At 38.4% G+C, this 20524-nt stretch overlaps 1 long non-coding RNA gene across 1 annotated transcript; it reads right to left on the bottom strand.

The window, feature by feature from the left end:
- Positions 1-447: 447 nt before the first annotated feature.
- LOC131560928 (uncharacterized) lies at positions 448-20125 on the bottom strand. The gene is made up of 3 exons (XR_009275021.1): positions 19998-20125; positions 10899-11011; positions 448-667 (listed from the first exon to the last, which is right to left on the bottom strand). It is a non-coding gene; the product is annotated as an uncharacterized LOC131560928 (long non-coding RNA).
- Between the last annotated feature and the right edge of the window lie 399 nt (positions 20126-20524).

The raw sequence follows: 20524 nt of genomic DNA, 5'->3' as shown, positions 1-20524 counted from the left end.
CCTCTTTCATCACCACTTTAAAAGTCATTATATGTTAAAAACATTTGAAAGCCTCCTCTGAATGATTCTATGTGATAAAACAAAAAAATTGTGCATTGAATGCAACGTGAAAGTTTCTGCTTTTGTGAGCAGAAATGCAATCCCCATGTAATTTTTAAACTTCTGATTATTTTGGGTTTTTAACACTTTGCCTGTTCTCATGGGTGACAGCAATGTCCAATACCAGGCTTTGCCCAATAGATCACAGGAAACTTTGATTGCTTCTACCTTTGCTAAATGTAAACACTTTGGGCTCTATTTTACCAACATTTGTCTCTACCTCAGGCAAAACATATTGAGAAAGTATCAGTGAACATATTTCTGTAATTTTCAAGAACAAACATACAATTTAAAAAGAGACAAGGTTTTATTGAAGTGATACAAAACTGCCTAGCATGGATCCTTCAAGAAAGCCTTTGTGCTTCTCTTTCATCAGCTTTGCTGCACGGGCAGTAGCTGAGAGCAGAGCAGCACTAATGTACTGATGGGAGAAGAGGGAGAAAGGAATAAAGTCTCACACATCACAGGATGGATCTGCAGAAATGGTCTGGCAATGGCTCATGGCAGTGCTCACACAGACCACAGCCTCGGTGTAGGATCAGAACTTCGGCAAGGGATGTGCCTTTCCCTATAAGTAATGCAAAATTCCAGAATTATCCAAACACCCCCACTCCAGCTTGGGATGTTTCTTTCTGCATGGATGGGATTTAATAGAGTTCCTTCTCCCTGCGCAACTTCAAGCAATCCCTGTGGCTCCTCAAGAATGAATTACCTGGTTGGCTATTCCTGATCTCCTAAATTTCAGCTGAAATCACACCCTATCAGGCAAATAATCAGAACAGTGGGAGGATTTGGGAGCTTAAAACAAGACAGGTAAGACAGAGTGCTAATGAACAAAACACTGAGTTTTCGAATGCAGTTGTTTTTCCTCAGTGTATTGAAAATAAATGAAGCTCATTTTCAAGGATAAGAGCATTCTTTGAGCCATATACCTGTAACTGGGCTTGAATTTGTACTTCCACTGCCTTTGGAGAGTTTCATTATTTTTTATAATATTCTAGCTGCCATTCAAATCTCAAACAAATAATGAATAATGTAAAATCAATTGCCTGGGAATAGGTTTCCATATAAAAATCCAGTGAGTTGGGGTAATGTGGCTCAATTTTTTTTTTCCCTCTCATTCTAGTTGTTCAGGAGCTACTTTTAATCTTCAGCCTCCCAGGTAATTTATATCCAGCAACCAGCTTACAGATTTCATTTCATCAAACAGACTGATGAGAATGATAAATTTTTAGACTGCTGAAACATACAATCCTGACAGGTTTGAGATGCTGTGAATGGTTTCAGGAGTCTCTCTTGGGGCAATATTACTTTTTATAGATTCTTAGCTATGAAAAATCCATACTCAAAGCATGTTGAAAGATAAAACACAGTTCACAGATAAGTTTGGATTATGACCTCTGCTAGACATTTTACCAGCTCTGTTGACTGATGGTTGTTGATTTTCATATCATACGAATTATTTTCATATTTCATATTTTCATTTAAAGATGCAGTAATGCATCTTTAATTACAATTCCAATCACCTCTAGTGAAGTAGGAGCTACACTGTATACTCCAATGAGCTTCAAGTACATTCACATAATTGCTTGCATACAATATATTTGAAAATTTGACAGTCATGTTCAATTAAATACTTTTTATTTTTCTATTTTGGCATTGCTATCACTCATTTCTAAACAGTGTCTGTATATCTTTGGTACTTTCATCCCACAAACAGACCAAAGGCACATTTAAGATGATGGTCTCGGTATTTGGCATAATCCTGCAGTGCAAGTCTTTCCCAAGATAATGAGCGAAGAATTAAAATGATAGGCTGACGTTGTTTTTTTCCCTTTTTTTTTTGTTTTTAAGTACATAAAATGGAGTGATTTACCAACATTTCAAGTCTTTTAAAGACTAGCAAATTATTCCCAGTGAAGGTAAAAACCAAGGAACTTAGCAAATGCCTCTTGCGCCTTTTTCACCACTGTGGAAATCAGACTGCATGAAACCTTCATCTATATGCATTGTGAAAGTGCTTTTGAGCCTGAAAACTGGTAGAGGGGAAAAAAAGGGCAGTGCTTCTAACTTCAAAGCAGCAAGCCCTTGAAAGCCATCAAACAAAGAAAAACTTAAGGTCTTTTCATCAAGAACTGTAGACATGCAGGCAAGGTACCCCAGAAATACCCCCAGAATCATGTCTCTGACAATTATTTTCTACACAATGAACAGTCAGGCAAAACCAGAAATTTGATGGAAATGTCTGGGACTTTTTATCATTTGTTTCTTTTAATCAGTAGCTTCCCCATGGAAATCAGATCTATTTAATACAAAAGAAAAAAATCAAACACCTTCCATTTTCTTCCAAAGAAAGAGAAAGTAATAAACTAGAGATTTGGGGTGTTTCTGACAAGGATTAAGAGTTACTAGCTTTTCAAGTTATTTCTGGTTGTAGAGATAAACATATTATTTAGGACAGATGTCTAGAAATTCTTTGTTAGCTATATCCTCCTGAAATCATCTAAGCTTTCAATTAATCCATTGAATTACCGGTTCATTGGAACATACATCCCCACAACTATTCCTTTAAGTACTGTTAAAATATTCATAAGTTTTAATCAATAAATTACATGGGTTTTTTTCAGTGGCATGCTCACATCAGGTGTCAAAAAGATTATCTTACTTGGTTAAATTTAAATGAGAAGTTTCTCCTGTCTGTAGAACAAATGAAAACTAATATCATTTATCTTTGATACCATGAATATTAACAGTATTTATAGCCTACCAAATTTGTGCACTCTGGTGTCTGAGAGCTCCCAGTGTAAATTAGCTTTTCTTCATATCCAAAGTCAGGAACTAGTCATTTGCACACAAATAAAAAACATAAATAGCTCAGGACACCTCTAATAACTTTCAGGGATCAATAACAGAAATGTACACTTTCTGATTTGGTACCAAAAAAAGACAGATCATCAGAAGTGCCTTCACTAAAAGAATGAAAGAGAAGATTTTGCTGTTAAAATTGCGCTTCAACTGAGTTGACTTCAACTTCTCTCTCAGCATGGTCCTGATCATCCTATTTGATGAGGTACATGAATATCATAGCAAAGGTTCTCCTCATGGATTGCTGGCTCATCTGTAAATTAGAAATCAATGAAAACTAAAAAAGAAAAAAGTTGCAGTATCAGCAAAGTATTTCCATGAAAAAGATCTGGAAAAGTCTCTTGACATCTGAACTGAAATCAGATCCCAAAGAATCTGATGCTCAGTGGGTAAGAACTCTGCCAGAAGGGAGAAGGATTCTGTTGGCTTGTAGTGCTGTGCTTAAGGTTTAATCAAGTAACACCACTAACCCTCACCTTAACACACTGTTACCATACTCACTAATGACTTGTCTGGTTTCACACCTACCTGTATTTATTTTTAGTGCCATAACACTGGCACTAACTCAAAAGTTGTGGTAATTCCCACAGATTAAGACAAAAACTGTGTAGCCAAAGAGGAGTTGTTTTCATGGGCCCACTGGAACTCTCTAGGAGGGGCTGAAGCCAAGGGGAGAGGAAGAGGTTTTTCTCTGTTAATTAAGCTGAACATCCTTATTTTATCCAGGCAGAGTATTTGGTATCCATGGTCCAGTATTTAAAAGAAAAAAAATAAAATTCCTATAACCTGGTTGCTCAGAACTACAGAGAAATCCTCCATTTCTTTAAATAATCCAAGTCGGCTTGGAGGCTTCAAAGCATTTGAAGTCACAGTGCCCACTCTTGAGATACTAAATAATGCAGCATAAGAGGAGATTCTGCCACACAGCAAAGCAAAAGGAGGAAAGGCACTTTGAGCTGAAGGAGGCAATTAGGGTGGGACTGCAAGGGGACCCTCAGGACGAGCACTGAATGTTCTCTGCAAAGTCACCTTTCTGATTTTTCAAGGACTAAAGGCATCAGAGAATAGATGTAACAGCCAGGCTTTCTGCTTATCCTTGACAGCTCCTGGCAAGAAGCAAGTGGGTACAGACAAAGCCTAAGGAAAGCATTCTTCAAAGGTGCCTGACTGCCACCGAGGCAGCCAGACACAACATCACTGTTTGCAGTCCCTAAGGTGAACATAAATTGCTTTTCAAGGGGGACCAGTTGGCCATTGCATGCTATGTTTCCCTCAGTGCTGGGGCACTGGCAAAGGCAAGGCTGTCGGGCAAGAGCAGCAGGAACACGACTGGTAGGTAAAGGCCAACACTTGAAATATTCTTGATCTGATTCTTTCCTTTCCCAAGTCACAGTACTGACAGCCCTGGCAGAGTCGTGTTTTCAGCACTGGGAAAGTCAAAAGTACAGGGCTTCCCAGCAGCCCCCCAGAATGCTTTATTCACATGACTGTGCTGCTTGGAGTATCTCCCGTGAGCAAATTATGTAAGAGCAATCCTCACATCTTAGGATTTGTTAAAACTTCCTGTTACAAATACCTACTGGATATGCCAGAACATACCAGAAAGCATGACAAACTCCAAATCGGTTTGTATTTTTAGTGCAAGAAATGCTCCTTTAGCACTGCCTGAAACTCTTAATTAAGCAGAAATACAGTAATGAGGCCAAGACAAACTCTACTCTCAGAGAATAAGAATAAATCTCTTGCCTCCTTGATTTTTCACATGCACACAAGAGAGCAGGACTTTGGTTTAATATCATTATTTCTGTCAGAGTCACTGTTCACAAACAGGTGAGCTGAGATTACTAGGCCATAGGACCCGATTTGCATCCTGATCACCTTGAATCACAAGTGTGAGTCCATTTCCCAGATGCATGACAAGAGTTCAGATTAGATTTCCACACTGGAGAAGAAAAGGAGCGAGCATGCTGTTTGCAGGCCAGCATGCCAAGACTCAAATTCCATTATGCAAATCATCTAGGAAAACCTATTCAGGCTGCTCATCTTGTTTGTTTGTCAGCTTGAACAAGGATCAGGAGAAATTCTTCAAGCTGTACAACTCAAGCTATCCTCTTGTTGCACAGTAACAATTTACACCGATGATACATTACACAAAGGAGGTGGAGGAGCAGAGGGTGCTGGAAGCAGCCATCTTTTTTTCTCCTAGGCACAGCAAATGATTCCCAAGGAATTCTATAGCTCTGATTAAAATATCAGTTTCCTAGACGCACAAGAGCATACTGTGAAATTTCTATTATCTGGTACTTTTGTAAGAAATGCAGCTTTTGCCTGAGAAGCAAACAGCTCAAGTCCAGCTTGACTTCACCTGGCTGATTGAGCCCTGGGAATAAGCACAGCCCTACATTTGCTTTGTAGTGATGGATTTCAGCCTGTGTTTTATAAGGTAAGGAGCAGAATTGCTTGCAATACTTTTGAAATAATTCAGAATTAAAACAAAGCTACTTTCAATGGAAAGGATATTCACAATATGTGTTCTGTCCCACTAACATTATTTAGGGATTTTACATCGGGAAAAAAACCCAAAGAAATCCACAAACCAAAGAGAGAAATCACCAAAAAAGCATCCTCCTAAAAAACCCCAACCAAATAAGAGTAAAAAATCAACTAATTGCTCCACTGCTGAAGAGTGAGTAAAGATTAATGTGATTTTCCTTAGGTAAACTCAGAATGTTGGTGTTTTCTGATTCTCATTCTTGCAAAAGCTCTGGTTTTTCACTAGCTGCAATTACACCTGTGCAAAACCATTTCTCCTTACTCTTTAATATGTTATCACAGAGGCATTACCACCATCTCTGATTGGATCAGCCTAAACCAGCAGCACGTCCCTCTTGGAGCTGCCTGGCATTGGCTCTGCTGGACAGGCAGGAGCTTCCAGCAGCTGCACACAGAAACCAGCCCTGTAGCTGCCCCAGTACCAAAATGTGGACATAAAAACCCAATGCAATGTGGTATCAAATGCAGGACAGTTCATACTTTGTGAAGTGCCTTGATTTTTAAGTCTTTGTTTATCATATAGTGCCAATATGAGTACCCCAAATTCTTATAGATGGAATTAAAGCTCAAAACTTCACATTGGGGATCCTACTGAAAAGCTGGTACCTTCATTCTTGTAAAAGTGGCTTCCTACCAATGGTAAAAGAGCATTCCTATCTGTAAGCCACTAACTAAAGCACTGCCCAGACAATATCAGAAAACCTGAAGCATACTAACACCCTGACCAGCCACAGGAGAGTTGCCAGTATCCCTCAGGCTTGTTTAACTGATCATGTTCCCCCTATGTGTCATGTGACACTTGTGGGAATTGATCCTTTAAGATTTCATCCATTATTTCGAACATATTTTCTACACTCTGTTTGGCTCAGGTTTGATAGTTAATAACCTGAAAAACAAACACAGGTGGGCTGCCAGGCTGCCTCTCAACAGCTTCTGCTGACAAAAGGGAAACCAAAGACAGCAGGCTGGAGCTGACTTTGCAAAGCTTGGCTTTATTATAACTGTTTCCTCTTCTTTTTAATTTGAAAGGCAGGCTTGGCTTCCTCTGGGGAGTAAGGATTTTGGGACAGCCTCAGAACTGCAGGCAGCCCCAGCACTGGGCTCCTGCCTGTGAGCAGGGGCTCTGTTTTCTCAATGCTCTGTTTTTTCCTCAATGCGTTCATTGATCACTATCTTTTTGATGATCACATTGCAGACACCTACAAGGATTTTTTTCCCTGTTATTGTACAACAAACCTTCAGTTTCTGCTCCCAGACAGCTTCCCAAAAGTTAGAGTCTACTCCCAAATTTATCCTTTTGCTTACAGGTTTTTCAAATTTCACAGTGCATAATTGAAGCTGTTACTGCTCATTAGATTCAAGTTCCATGACTTTTTCTCCAAATTGCCCTGATTTCTGATCTTGATTAATTTATTTACAAATATTTTTCCATGGTATTTACTTTTGTTCCATATTTTTTTCCATGCTGAGTCAGAATTAATATTGCCATCCCATCTGCTGATTTCCAGATGCATTTGGAACCCTACTTTCCTGATATAAATAAACACCCCAAAGCAATCTTTCTTAAAAATCAAACACTTCTAGGAGAGAAAAATGATCTCAGTAAAAAATGGTGAAGTGAATATAGTGATATTTTTCCTGGTTTTTTGTGTTGCTTTTTTTTTATTTTCCTAGAATTTCTCAAAAGTTGAAAGCATTGGTTCTGCTCTAAGATGGCGCTTCATGAAAACCAACAGTTATGTCCTATTCAAACTTCTCAGCAGTCTTAGTGTTTGGTTTCAAAACAAGAACAGGACCAGGATTGTGCTATGGACATATACAAGAAGGTCAAATAATTAATTTGGGAAACACTAGAAAAGACTTAACATTGAAGCACTTTAGCAAAGCTTGGGTAGGTTAAAAAAATAATTGGGTAGTTTAAAAAAATAATTCTTGATTACGAGTCTGTTTTATTTCCAGGGAAAAGAGTTAAAGCAAACTTTGAGTCTTTACTCAGCTATATTAATCCCATCCATAAAGCCTGTTGACAACTAGTTTGTGAGTAATTAGAATAATGGAATATAAATTCTCATAGAGCTGAAAACACCATTGATCTGATATTCCCTCCAAAGTGAACAGGAAGTGCCTTAGTGACAGCTGGGTTTGTTCAGCGATGCCCACACAGTGCAGGAAATGGAGGTTTTTGATTGTGAGTGCCCTGCAGAGTTTCTGGTAACCAAGAGGAGATCCGTGCCTAAACTGTACTGTCCTCATTTAATCTGGCTGCTCAACAAGCAACTGGAGAGGTCACATCATGTCAAGACACCTTCAGCATGCTTGTAGTCAAAATTAAGAATGCCCCATTAAGAACCAACATTAATATACATAGAAAACAAAAAATAACTTCCCAATCTAGGTCTTCACAACTAAAGAAATATTTAGAATTAGTCTACTTCAAATAGCTGCAAACAAGCATATATGAGAAAAAAAGTGCCTGTAGTCAATTGTACCAACAGAATTAAGAAAAATAGCAGCAAGTTGTGTAGAAAATTGGCTAGAAATTGGCAAACAAGTTGTAACAGGCAATTGTTTATGAAGGAGGCAAACAGGGTAGAAGGGATATTTCTTGTTTTCCATCTCTATCAGTTATGTAGATAAAGAAAGAAGAAATCCTTCAGGAAATTCAAGAAATCTAATAAACACTATTCACAGATTTGCCTAAACATTAGAGTAAGAAGAGATACTGGGTTCTAAATGCTGTCCCAACAGTACTTTGAAACAGAACTCTAGCAAGTAGAATTTAATACAGCTACATGGACTTTGCATAATGGAAGTTAAATATTAATTCTAAACACAAAGTAAAGAGCAAATAATGCAGACAACAGATATTAAAAGGATTAATGAAGCACAATAGATTGTTTCTCCCCAGCTGTATTGTAAGAGCAAGAAAATGGGAGAGCAAGATGCTAGGCTAGAAATCCTAAGTTTATTACACAATAAAAAGAAAAAAAAGCTATACTTGCCATATACTTGAGTTTTGGCTCATTATTTATAGGAAAGTATTTAGGGGAAAGCAAACAAAACAAAAAAAAAGAGTATGCAGGGTATAGGTTATCCTAGTCACTGTCAAATTAGAATTACCATGAAGTTGTGTTTTCTCAGTCTGTTTCAAGACACATGAGTAAATGCTTTAATAGTCTCCGGTAAAAAATACAATACATATGTTTATCAGCAGGTTCATTATTTCCCTCACAGGTACTTATTTATGAAATTTCCCTTAGGTTGAAGTAAAGCATATTCATTCCCCATATTTCTAAAGTAAACACATCTGTGATTATTATTGATGGGAGAATTATGTGACAGCAATGCAGAGCAGGGATCATAAACAGTGAGACTCACCAAGCTGTGCACAGACACAAATACAAGCAATGGTGTTGCTAACAGCTGGTAAACATACAAATTTGGTGTTCCTGTCGTGTTGTGTGACATTAGGGTCAAGCATGTGAAATGCAGAATTGTACAGCTTATTTGGAGTCCCCCTACATTCCTATTAATGCATCATTAAAAGGCTTCTAGCTAAGCCTGGAATACAATATTAATGTGGTGAGCCATTCTATTCATAATGGTGCATTGTCATTTTTAATAGCAACAAGACTAAATCCTAGAAAACATATTTTCACATTAACCTATTTTTTTCTCTCCATCTACTTGCCCATGCGTGGGCTATTCCTACCTCCTTCTTCCCACTTTTTAAACTGATGGTTAGAAAGCTTCCTCCAGCAGAATATTACTTCATTAAGACTATGATTTTAGACTGAAAATCTGTGAATTTTAACAAAAAGGAAAAGTCCATTTCTTACTTCCCCCCCCCCCCCCAAACTTAATGTCCTTTGTAAAAGCTCCAATTTACACATGGAAAAGTATTTTTAATAAAAGAGAGAGACCTGTGATACAGTTCTTAAAATACAAATTTATGCTCTTAGGTAGGCAAAGATTTCAATTTCAAAAAAGGGTGTGCTTTTCTACTCAGTCCCTCTAACTTTAAAAAGTTATTATTATGAATCTCTAACCATAAAACATTAACCTGGTACAGAGGCATGTCTAGAAACATAGCAGAAAATTAAAATGCATAACGTGCTATCTGGCATATTTGCTTTCTTTTCCATCTTTTTTCACTATGACTGCATGCTTCATTCTCCCTTCATGCTTTTTAAGGAGCAATGTTTCCACCTATTTAATAATTTGTGTGCTAACCAACCTTTGCTGACAAAGGTCTTGATTAAGTTTCCCTCAAATGATGATGATTTAGTTAATCTACTACAATTATAATAGTAATTTATAACATAATTTAGAAAGGCAATAGACTTGTCTAGAAATAAGGTCCAATCGTACAGAAAAAAAATCTATAATATTCCAAAGCATTCTGGTCTGCCAAAAATAGCCACAGATAGGAACTGACAAGAAAACTGGAGTTACAGTTCTCTGACAGACAGAACTCTTACATCAAAGATTTGCTGCTCTTTGGAGACAATACAAAAGTCTTAACATTTCTCTCCAGAGTTGCTAATTCAGGAGCCGAGTTTAAGAAGGAAAATTTTAAAGTTCTGCATTGAGTACAGCTTTGCTTTGTTATAAATGAGTCATTCCATGTCCTCTGTCAGGGACATACCCTGGAAGATGAGCTAGGATGTTTGTTTCCACTTAAAAAAGAATAAAAATAGCCCTGTAAAAAGAAGAGGGGAAAAAATCTGCTGTCCAGTTCAAAATGAATGCCAGTACTTCCTCACAAGACTAGCATAATTGATGGTCCTGTACAGAACTCAGACAATGTTCTTTGTATTTTTGCTAATGAATGACTGAGCTAGTAATAGAAATTTTGATAGACAACAATGAAAAAAAAAGTCTTATTCAACTGCAGATTGTATTTTTATCCAACACAATGTGGTTTTCATGACGCATTGCAACCCCAGGCATTGTATATCATCTGAACAACATGAATATGATTACAACTCAGAGTCAAAGAATGACTCTAAGGACCACCCTTCAAACAGAAATGTATATTAAAAAATCAATTTCTTTGCATTAGTTGAACTTCTGGATTTTATCAATACTTTGGTTACAGCCACTGGGCCAGACTTGCGGCTGATATAAATCAACATAGTCAGTGGAGCTCCAGAGGACACTGGAAGACCATTTGTGTCAGTCAGAGAGCTGAGAAAAGTCTCTGGTAATGCTCCAGCTGGTAGTCAGAGTTTCATTCCAAGGGAACATGAAAGAGAATCAGGTGTAATGGAACATGGAACTTGATCCAACACAGACTGTAGAGAGCCACTGACCACAGAGTTTGGACTAGATGATTGGGGGGGCAAACCTAATTAAGACATTTGCTTATGAGAACTTACCAGTCTAAAATTTAGGTGTTTACTTCAACTAAGCATCTGGAGATCCTTTGCTGTTAGAGAATAGTAGCAGACACACGATTCAGCTCACAAGGGGACTGATTCCTCTTCAGAGACTATAGGTAAAGATATGCACTTATTAGGTCAGATGCCTAACTTTTAAAGGAACAAGGTCTGCATGATTTTTTGTAAGTAACAGACTTGATTACCTTTCACAACCCCTTATACATAATCAGTTACAATCAATTAGAAAAAGCCCACATACTTGAAGGACAGATTTTTTACTGTGCATTGTGAAAATTTGGGTATGACAGAAACATGAAAGCCTCATAGTTTTTATATGATTAAGAATTGAAAAAATGGAGAGACACTGTACATTGAAATAGTCACAAATATGTCAAAAAAGCAGCAAGAATTTAAATCATTTGTAGAAGTGTGCAACATAGATAGGACAACATTTCCATACCAACAAATGGCGCTGTAAAAATGCTAACAGCTAGAAAACTGAGCTGCTGCTAACTGATCCTATTTCTGTAACTTAAACCAATTAAATATTTTGGGCATGAGACTGTAAAACAAATTTATCCAAGATATAATTAAATAGGTGATCAGGTCACAGAGTAAGCTCCTGCACAATCAAATTCTGCACTCAGAAAAGGAACAAGTCTCCCATGCAATCTTTTGCAAACTCATTCTGATCTCTGTAAACATCTCCTTTATCCACAACTTTTCTCTACATGAATAATAATCACCCTTTGTTTTTGTAGGCAGGTACATTGCAATGATTTTCTGTCTATCAAAGGTGCAGCAGGTCACAGTTTCTGCTTAGATTCTTTTATTACTCAGAGTGGGCAGCAACTTAAGAAAGGACACCAGTGACAAAGTTTCTGTTCTGATATTAGCACAGCTGTACGTGTGTGTTTAGGAGATACTCCGGAAAGCAACAAGAGAAAACCCTCTCTGAATATTAGCAAACAAAATTCAGTTTACCTGCATACCCTGTGCAGGGCAAGTGAGAAGCCATAAATAAGACAAAATGAACAAGCCATGTCAGATGCAAACAAATGTTCACAAATATGTTATTAACTCCTTCCCCACAGTCTGCCTGAATACAAAGGTTTTGTTGCAAGTGCAACCTTATGCAATCTTGTATTCATAGAAAAGCTTGATTTAATAACTGTGGCCCATGCCCTCAAAGGCTTCACTTACCCATATGAATTCTCCATCACTCATGTCAAGGTGAATTATGACCAAATGACAATTTTCCTATACATTTCCAACACTTTAGGCTCATGGTTTTTTAGATCCCACATGAATCACCCAGGCATAAAAATTAATCCTGCATTCAGAGACTGGCAAATGTACCTATTTATTTAAAATTTGCTCACATGGATAGGTTTATTTTTGCACAGCTCTCCTACAGGACAGGATTAATCCAACCCTTCCCTGGAAAACTTCATTACACTTTAACATCACAAAGCACCCATTAAAACTCAGAGACAATGCTGAGCTGATGGGTTTGGCTCTTTCTGCATGCTGAGTAGATAAGGGATTATCTTAGAAAGCTTCTTAAATCTAAAAATATCTCTTAAAAACTTTTTACAATTAAAAAATGTCTAACACCCCCTTAAAGAGACAGTAAATAAATAATTGTATGTTTGAAAAGCAGTAAGTGTTCAATGAATTCCTGTGCACAGTACCAGAGATACCTGTATTTTGTTAATATCTTAATTCAAGAGAGGATGCAAACAGCTCATAAGCCTATTTTAAATCTTCAAAGTAAAGCAAGCTTCCTCACCAGTGTTATCCATACAACTTCTCTTTCATCTACCACATTCCAGCAACAAAAACCTAACAAAAAAGACCAACCTGTCTCTATGAGAGAAGAAGGGAAAAAACAGATTTATGTAGTCTACTTTTTTTTTTCTTTCACCAGACAGTGAGGGCTGACCATGACCTAAAGGTCAATTTCTTTCTCTTCCAAAGGAGAATCAGACATTAGAGTATCCCATCTGGAGAATATCTTGTTCCCTTTCATTAGATGGCTGAATTCATTGCATGTTCCTCAAGAGAGCTTTACTTCAGATTTATGTATCTAATGGTGAATGCTCATAGAGACTATGTGAAAATCATGCAGAAAATATCTCCTAGCAGAGTCCTTCAAGAAGCAGAGACTATTGCTACTGAAAGACACTCTTTAACTCTCTTCAATCACCAAATATGCAGAAAGTGAATTAGAAACACAAAGCTCCTACAAACTTTTCTTTAGGGATAGAAATGATCTAAATTGATCATCTCTGAGAAGACTGACCACAGTCTGACAGAGGGTGCAGCAGATTTTAAGACCAAAGGCTTCCTAAACAACTGTATTCTTTTATCTTCCTTAGCTCAATATCCTATATGCAGCAGAAGTTGATCTCTTTTACACACACACTGAAGTCTAAATTTAAGATCTCCAACAGAAAAAAAAAAAAATCTCTCTTTTAGATATCTGGCAGTTATGTTTAATAGCTCAGGATTTACTATTTCTTTTAGTACTTTTAGTATTTCTTCACAACACCTGATGTTGTTTTTGGACTTGAACTTTAAACAAAAAGATAGTTTCTGCTAAAGGTAAACAAAAAGCACATTGGGGGATCACCTTTTTGGTTTTTTTGGTATGATTCAAATTTTACCTTAGTTCTAGGGACTCAGGTACCTACAATCACAAATCTGAATGCATCTTAAAGACTAATCTAATCCCAATTTTTCATACTGATCTTAAAATAATATTTTTAAGTTAAATTTTATTTTTATAATGAAATCAAGTCTTGGCATTCTCTAATTACATGGCCATCATACAGTCTCATCATTAGACTTTTTGGATCCATTAAACTGTTCTGCCACCAAAATAACTCTATGGCCTTAAGAGGTGTTAATCTACCTAAGCAACACCTTGCTGAATATTTAGTAGAACTCATCTGAGACATGAATCAAAGGTCTTCATTTCAACATGTTCAAACCCTAGGATACAGCTTTTTAACCCTTATTCATTTACTCTGTTCTATGGGTTGGTGGTAGTTCATCAAAACCGTGCTATGAGTAGAGCACGCAGATCAAGACCTTTGTGAAGCTGAGTCCAAATCCTTGCTTTTCAAACAGAGACTGAGCTAAAATAGCTGGAATCTCAGGGTGCCTATGCAGAATTCAAGCACAAGGGTTTTAGCAGCTGTGTCTGCCTCAGGCACAGCTGACTTCATTGGCTGGCATACTGCAGCAATAATTTTGGATTCCCTCTTCCTGTGTCAAATCCTAGCAGCTTTTAAAGCCCTGAAGATTATGACTCCAGGACTCCTGTGTAAGCCCAAAACTGTTCTAAATTTTAAAGGGAGCTAATTTGCAGAGACAGTCTATCCTTCAAGAATTAAATGGTGTTTCACTCCTTACTGCACAGACTGAAATTGAATGTGATGATCTAACAAGATAAAGGGCATCACCTGGGTTTTTACATGTGTGTATTTATATAACCAAACCTAGGCATCCTCATTAAATAGTCTTGCAAGTATTATCATTCAAGAACTGACTTGTAAAAAATTCAGACAGATTTCAGCTGCTTCCTCTCCTAGTGAAATTTCTGAGTTTCATGGATCGTATAAAGTCACCGTAAATGATGGATTCCTACCATGCCTGCTGGGCATGGTGAGAAAACAGCAAAGAGATAAACAACTGTAGCTATGCAAATCTTCCCCGGTTTATCTTCTGCTAAGGTGAACAACAATGCAGCTGCACCAGGGTTTATAGTGAGAAGTATAAAAAGGGAAATGCCTGTGGTAAGCAACCACGATGAAAGGAGAAAAAAGGAAAAAAAAGCTTCATAACCTTGTATGTTATGTGCATAAAAGCATTTTAAAGACATTTCACGTCTCTTACAAAAAGAGCCTGTGCAATCGTAATCTAAAGTTTTCCAACTAAGTTCTAAGAAACTGCAATATCTGGCTACTCTACAGTTTTCTCCAATTCAAAGCTGATATTTAAAAGCGCATTTCTGACCCTTGTCGTTATTTCCACTTGTTCCCATTATGCCCACTGATAGCCATGAGCTATGTGGGATAAAATTCCAGTTCAGTTGAGCCATTGTGAAAAGTCTATTGGTTTAAGTAAAATTTAACTTGTGGAATTAACTTCTTGGTATCATCTCTAAACATCACTGCTAGCTTCACCTTCACAGCGTGACAGAAATCTTGTTCTTTTCTTTGAAGGTGTGCATTCCTACAGCCTGATTGCAGACAGAGCCTCACCTCATATCCTTGCTCACCTACATGCCACTCCAAGAGGAACCACCAACTCCTGATCTCTTCCATGGGCACCCCAGCATGTTTTCATGGCTGACCAGTTTCTCAGGAAAGACAATCCCCATTCTGGATGACTTCCTTACAAACACCTTCTCACATGCTTTGAGCACGTTGTCTTCCTTCACCAGGCAATTTGAGGTGGGCTGTTTCAGTTCCACCACACAGCCCCTATCTTTTAGGGCTTCCAGGTATTTGGTAAACTACAGGCCTAACATTATTTCACATGTATTAGATCAGACAAGAAGGAATGCAAGGGGGCACAGGCTTCAGCTATCAGCACAAGAAACCCCTGAGCATTAACAGCCTAAGCAACAGACTCACTGTGAAACCCTTCATGAGGCTTACCACAAGTTTCAAAGCAGAAAAGGCTTATGCCTTCGTCCAGTGCCTCTACAATGTTTGGGTAGGCATTGAGAAACTGCATCATCCTCACTGGTAAACAGCAAACAAACTTCTTTATTTTGCATCACAGGACATGTGGGAGCATCACTCTCCAAATGCTGTGATACTCTTTTGCCCTTAGTCTGCTCATGTAGAGCAACCATTCAGCAGCCTCCAAAAGCTCACAGGCTCCGGGCTCATGCACTCAGTAAATCTCATTTCATAGCAAAAAGCACTTATGGCATCTTGGAGCTGCTGCCACCGAGAGAACTGAAATAATTTATTGAGAAGAATGTAGCAACACCCCCAGCACACAACAGCAAGATTTCACTTCCTTACCTAAGCACAATCTCCTCCCTTCTGCTCCCCCTAATCCTTCAGTTCAGGGACTTACAGGGAGAAAGCTGCAGCCTCAAAATGGTGTTTTGCTTCCCATCACCAACAGCAGCAAAATCTGAGCACTAGATGGTATAAATCAGTGCTATTGTCGTGGTTTTGAAACTGCCCTGGATTGCAGCAGCAGAGGATCTAGAAACACACACACCATATTTTCAACTCTTCCTACAATCTAGCAAAGAAAGAAAATTTAATTTTTACAGCACACCTGAGAACAAGATCATAAGTAAGCAATCTGCTTAAATTAAGCTACACACTGTATTGTTTACTGATTCAAAGATTAACAAAGTTACACTAAATTTGATCTCTGCAGATAGCAAAGCACATTAAAGGGAGCTCTTTTATTCCACTGGTATTCTCTAAGGTACTTTTGTGCCTATAAATCAGGTTTGGATTCACACAGAACATTTAGCAGACTTATGCATGATGCACTGAAACAGAAGTAAGATATAATTAAGCACTGACATGACAGCTAACAAATGTGTTTCTGAGCAGTTTCCACATGCCTCATGTGGCATTATGAGGCACCTAAGCCAAAAGCTCGGGTACATTAACTACAAGAGAGGGGCCATAATTCTCTCCAACTATACAACCTGCCACTTTTCCTTGCTATTTTGAAATACAATTTGCAAATTAAAAGAAAGAAATAGGAAAAAGAAAAAATAAAGACAATGAAACCTGCGTAGAGCAAATAAAATTAGGAAAGTTTCCCAAATTCCATAGCTATCCAAGTATAAACCATACAGTAAACAACAAGGATAGATAATGCAGTCTGAGATCCAGTGTTATTTTCCTTTCAGCCAAAGTGCTGAGTGCAAATGCTAAACTGCAGGTAGAAGAGGGCTGTAACATAACCTGTGATGGAGTAATGAAAAAAACCTCAAAGATAATCAGCAGTACAGCACTCTGTGGTTTATTTGGAAGGAGTTCTTCCACTAGGTTTGCCCATGTGCTGAGGCAGTTGAACGCTTCTCAGCCTGAATCACAGTCGTGCTGAGAAAAATCCACAGTGATGCCATAGCTCTGGAATATTTCATTTCTTGGCAGTGTATGACAGTAGCACTAGTCACTGAAATTCAACACCACCAGCTACTTAAATTCAACAGGAACTGTTAATGATTTAGCATCCACTGGCAGTTTGTCCCCCCTAGCCAGTAAGCAGGGCTGCAGAGGTCTACAGGCAGCATCATGCTGATTAGCAGTGATTAACAGTGATTAGCCTGTTTGATCCAGGATTTACACACAGCACAGGCTGTGCTGGAAATCAATCTCCATATCTGGGATTTAGATCTGAGCTGCTAGGGAGGATGTCCCTGCCTTGCTGGTTGCAAAAGCAGGCAGCAGGCCAGCAGAGAGGGCAGGCAGGGAAAGCTCCTCATGGCCAGCACCAGAGCTGGTCTCCTCCTCCTCAGCGAGCTGAGCCAGCAAGGACACCCCAATGTGCCCAGTGCAGCCCTAAACAGGGCAGGGTAAGGCAGAAAGCAGCTCCTATTTAGGGCCTTTCCAGAGCCTGCTCTCCGCAGAATGAATCCCCACACCATGGATCAGCTGTCTCATTTCTTACACCGAGCGCAGCGCACACACATCTCAGCTATGAGCAATTACAGCAGGCAGGTTAACCCCTTATCTCTCTGGATACACTCTGGAATCAAGGGAGACAGATCACCTGCTGCATTCCTTCCACAGAAATCAGCCCTGTAAATTCTGTGCACTAATTCTGCTGTCTCAAACATTCCCAGCTCCCAAACCTCACTGCTTGCCAATCCTTAAATAGTGTTTCAAGAAACCTTGAGCTCTTTCATGGCAGGGCATGGATGGAGAAAGAACTCTGACCTAGAAACTGAGTCAAGTCGAGATGGCTGCTGAGGAGCAAGACTGACGTTTTCCTTACTGGCTCCCAAAAGCAAAAAAAATATATATGGTGGGTTGAAGAGTATAAATAAATCAGAAGTGGTTTTACTTCTGTTAAACTGACCTCAAAAACTGGCACCACTACCTCCATTGGGAACAGGCAATTATTTTCTTATGGCAACATTTTTATCTAAAGATATCGTTTTAATGCTTTTTTTGACAATTATCTCAGAACACTCTAGTTTATTTTTAATTTGCAAGTTTATGTTTCATTATTTTGTAAGAAATATTTTAAGGGTTAGACGGTTTAAAATATATTGGTTTTAACCTTAATTTACATCACACCCTAGAATTTTGACAATTTGCTCTTAAATTTCCAATTAACTGAGAAAACAGCCATTTGCACAGTTCTGTTCCACAGCAACCCAAGAGGGAAGCAAGGTGGCTCCATTACCCCAGCATTTGAATGTTCCTGGGACAGAGAACAGTCTGAATTTGAAAAGCAGGGATACTTTGGTAAGTAAACCCAGAGATGAGTTTACCCCTCAAGCTTTTCTCTCCTGGGAAGTATTCATTCCTCAAAAGTTTTATTCAGTGATTGATTCCATTAGAAAAACAAACAAAAACCACAAAATAAAACATCTAAACCCAAAATCATACAAACAAACCTGCTCCTCAAAAAGGTCAATGCTCCCAACCACAAACCCCAAACAGATAAAAACCCCACACAAATTGTCAAATCACATTTTTACTAATGTAAAATTTGGTTGAAATTGGGAAATAAGTTTAAAAGTTATTAGGCAGAGCTGACATGTGCATGCACACACATGAACTTAAACTTCATTTCCTCAACTAGACTTGCTATCGATAACAGTAATAATAAAAAAGAAAAAAGCCTGAAAATCAGGCACTATAATTTAGCTTTCTTAGTCTCAGCCAAAAAACATTTATCACTAAACTACAACATTATAGAATTTTTTCTTCAGTTCATGACTTCCATCTGACACACTTTTTAGGGGCTTTTCCCATATTGTTTTTGTTTCTGGTTTTACAGAAGTTTTGGGAGATAGGATCAAGTAGGAGAGAGTACATTGAAGGACTAGAAAGGGAGGACAAAAAGAGAAATATCCTTTATTTAGTACACCCCTATGGAAATTTTGAACATAGGATAAATTTTGACTAGATCATGGGCTCCAATGTGGAGCCAGATTGTGGAGTACCTGGCCACACCAAGCATAGCAGAAACTCAACTTTGTGCACAGGGCTTGTTACAGAAAGAGATGCAGAATTCAGCATTGGTATCCTTTTTCAGATTAGCCTCAAATATTAGTATAAATATATATGTACACTGAAGGAGCTAATATACAGCTTTACATAAAGGGTTGAGATGCAGGAGGAAGCAACCTGACCACATGAAAAAGCACCTAGCAATACACCACCACACACCTGGTGAAAGAGAATAGCACAACACAAAAAACCACACAAATGAAAGACCTCATTGCCTGTTTTTCTAGGATTAGCCTTTCAGCACAGGGTCAAGGAGCATATCTGCACAAATGTGTGATTACTCTCCAGGGACCAGGAGTCCAGGCATATTCACTCATGCTCTTTCTGCTGCAGTTGAGAAAAATAAAGCAATCTGCTGAATTGTCTTAATAAGAAAGGAAAATAAATTAAAAAGCACAGACCATTTTAACTAAGCCCATCATTTATATCACTAGGTGTTGGAGACGTGACCAGCCAACTAGAAATAATCCAGCTGGCTGGAAGCAAGCAGCAAAATGGTCATCCCATTTCTTTTGCTACCTGCTACATATTAAAGGGAGAAGAAATAAAAGAAAGGGAAAAAAAGCACACATCTATTTCTGAGGAGTTTCACTCATATCCTAATATCCCACTGGAGCTACAATGGCTCGTTAATTTTAGTCTGGAATTAAAGCAAAGATAATCCTTGCCATTAGGGGTGTGGGATGGTGGCAGCAAAGCAAAGAACAATCAAACCAAAAGAGACTGAAAATTCAAAACTTTTTCTCTCTTGTGCATGTCATACTTTGTCCTGACTCCCAGCCCTAGCACCAGGTTTGCTGAACTCCAGGCCTTTTTCCTGATGCACTGAAGTCCCTGACTGGTCATTAACACTCACCTTGTCACCCCAAGAATTCCTCAGCCACAGTCAGGATCCAAAAACATCCTACATTGTAGCAGAGCCCTTGTTTCAAAGATGCAAACAATTCTGCCTCTATGGCTTATCTTCCAAAATAGCTGTTCTCCCATGGTGCTTTGTATGTTTCCACACCAGGTGGAAGCGCTTTCTGTTTGACAAAAAAGCAATTACTTATTTTCTTTGCTTCCTGCTGATTCTTGTTTACTAATAACAACCAGTCCTCTATCCCTAGTTGTCAATTTTCACCTCCAATCTAAAAGAGAAAAAAACACTTACCAGGTCTGTTTTGATTTTGGTCAGGGCTTTTAAAATTTTTTTTAGGGTCAATAAGGGTCACAGGGAGCCTATTGTACATGAAGTTAAAATTAACTGCTATTCACCATGATTCTGGGAATCTGAACAGTTTGATTAGAGAGCCACATTTCTTGAAAGGTAGTAGGAAACAACATTTTCCACCTATTTTTCACTTCTGTCGCCTTTCTGATGAAAGTAGAAAACACAATGAC

This window comes from Ammospiza caudacuta, chromosome 8 (assembly GCF_027887145.1).
Source record: "Ammospiza caudacuta isolate bAmmCau1 chromosome 8, bAmmCau1.pri, whole genome shotgun sequence".
In the NCBI taxonomy this organism is placed as follows: Eukaryota; Metazoa; Chordata; class Aves; order Passeriformes; family Passerellidae; genus Ammospiza; species Ammospiza caudacuta.
This window is presented reverse-complemented; position numbering and strand designations above follow the sequence as displayed.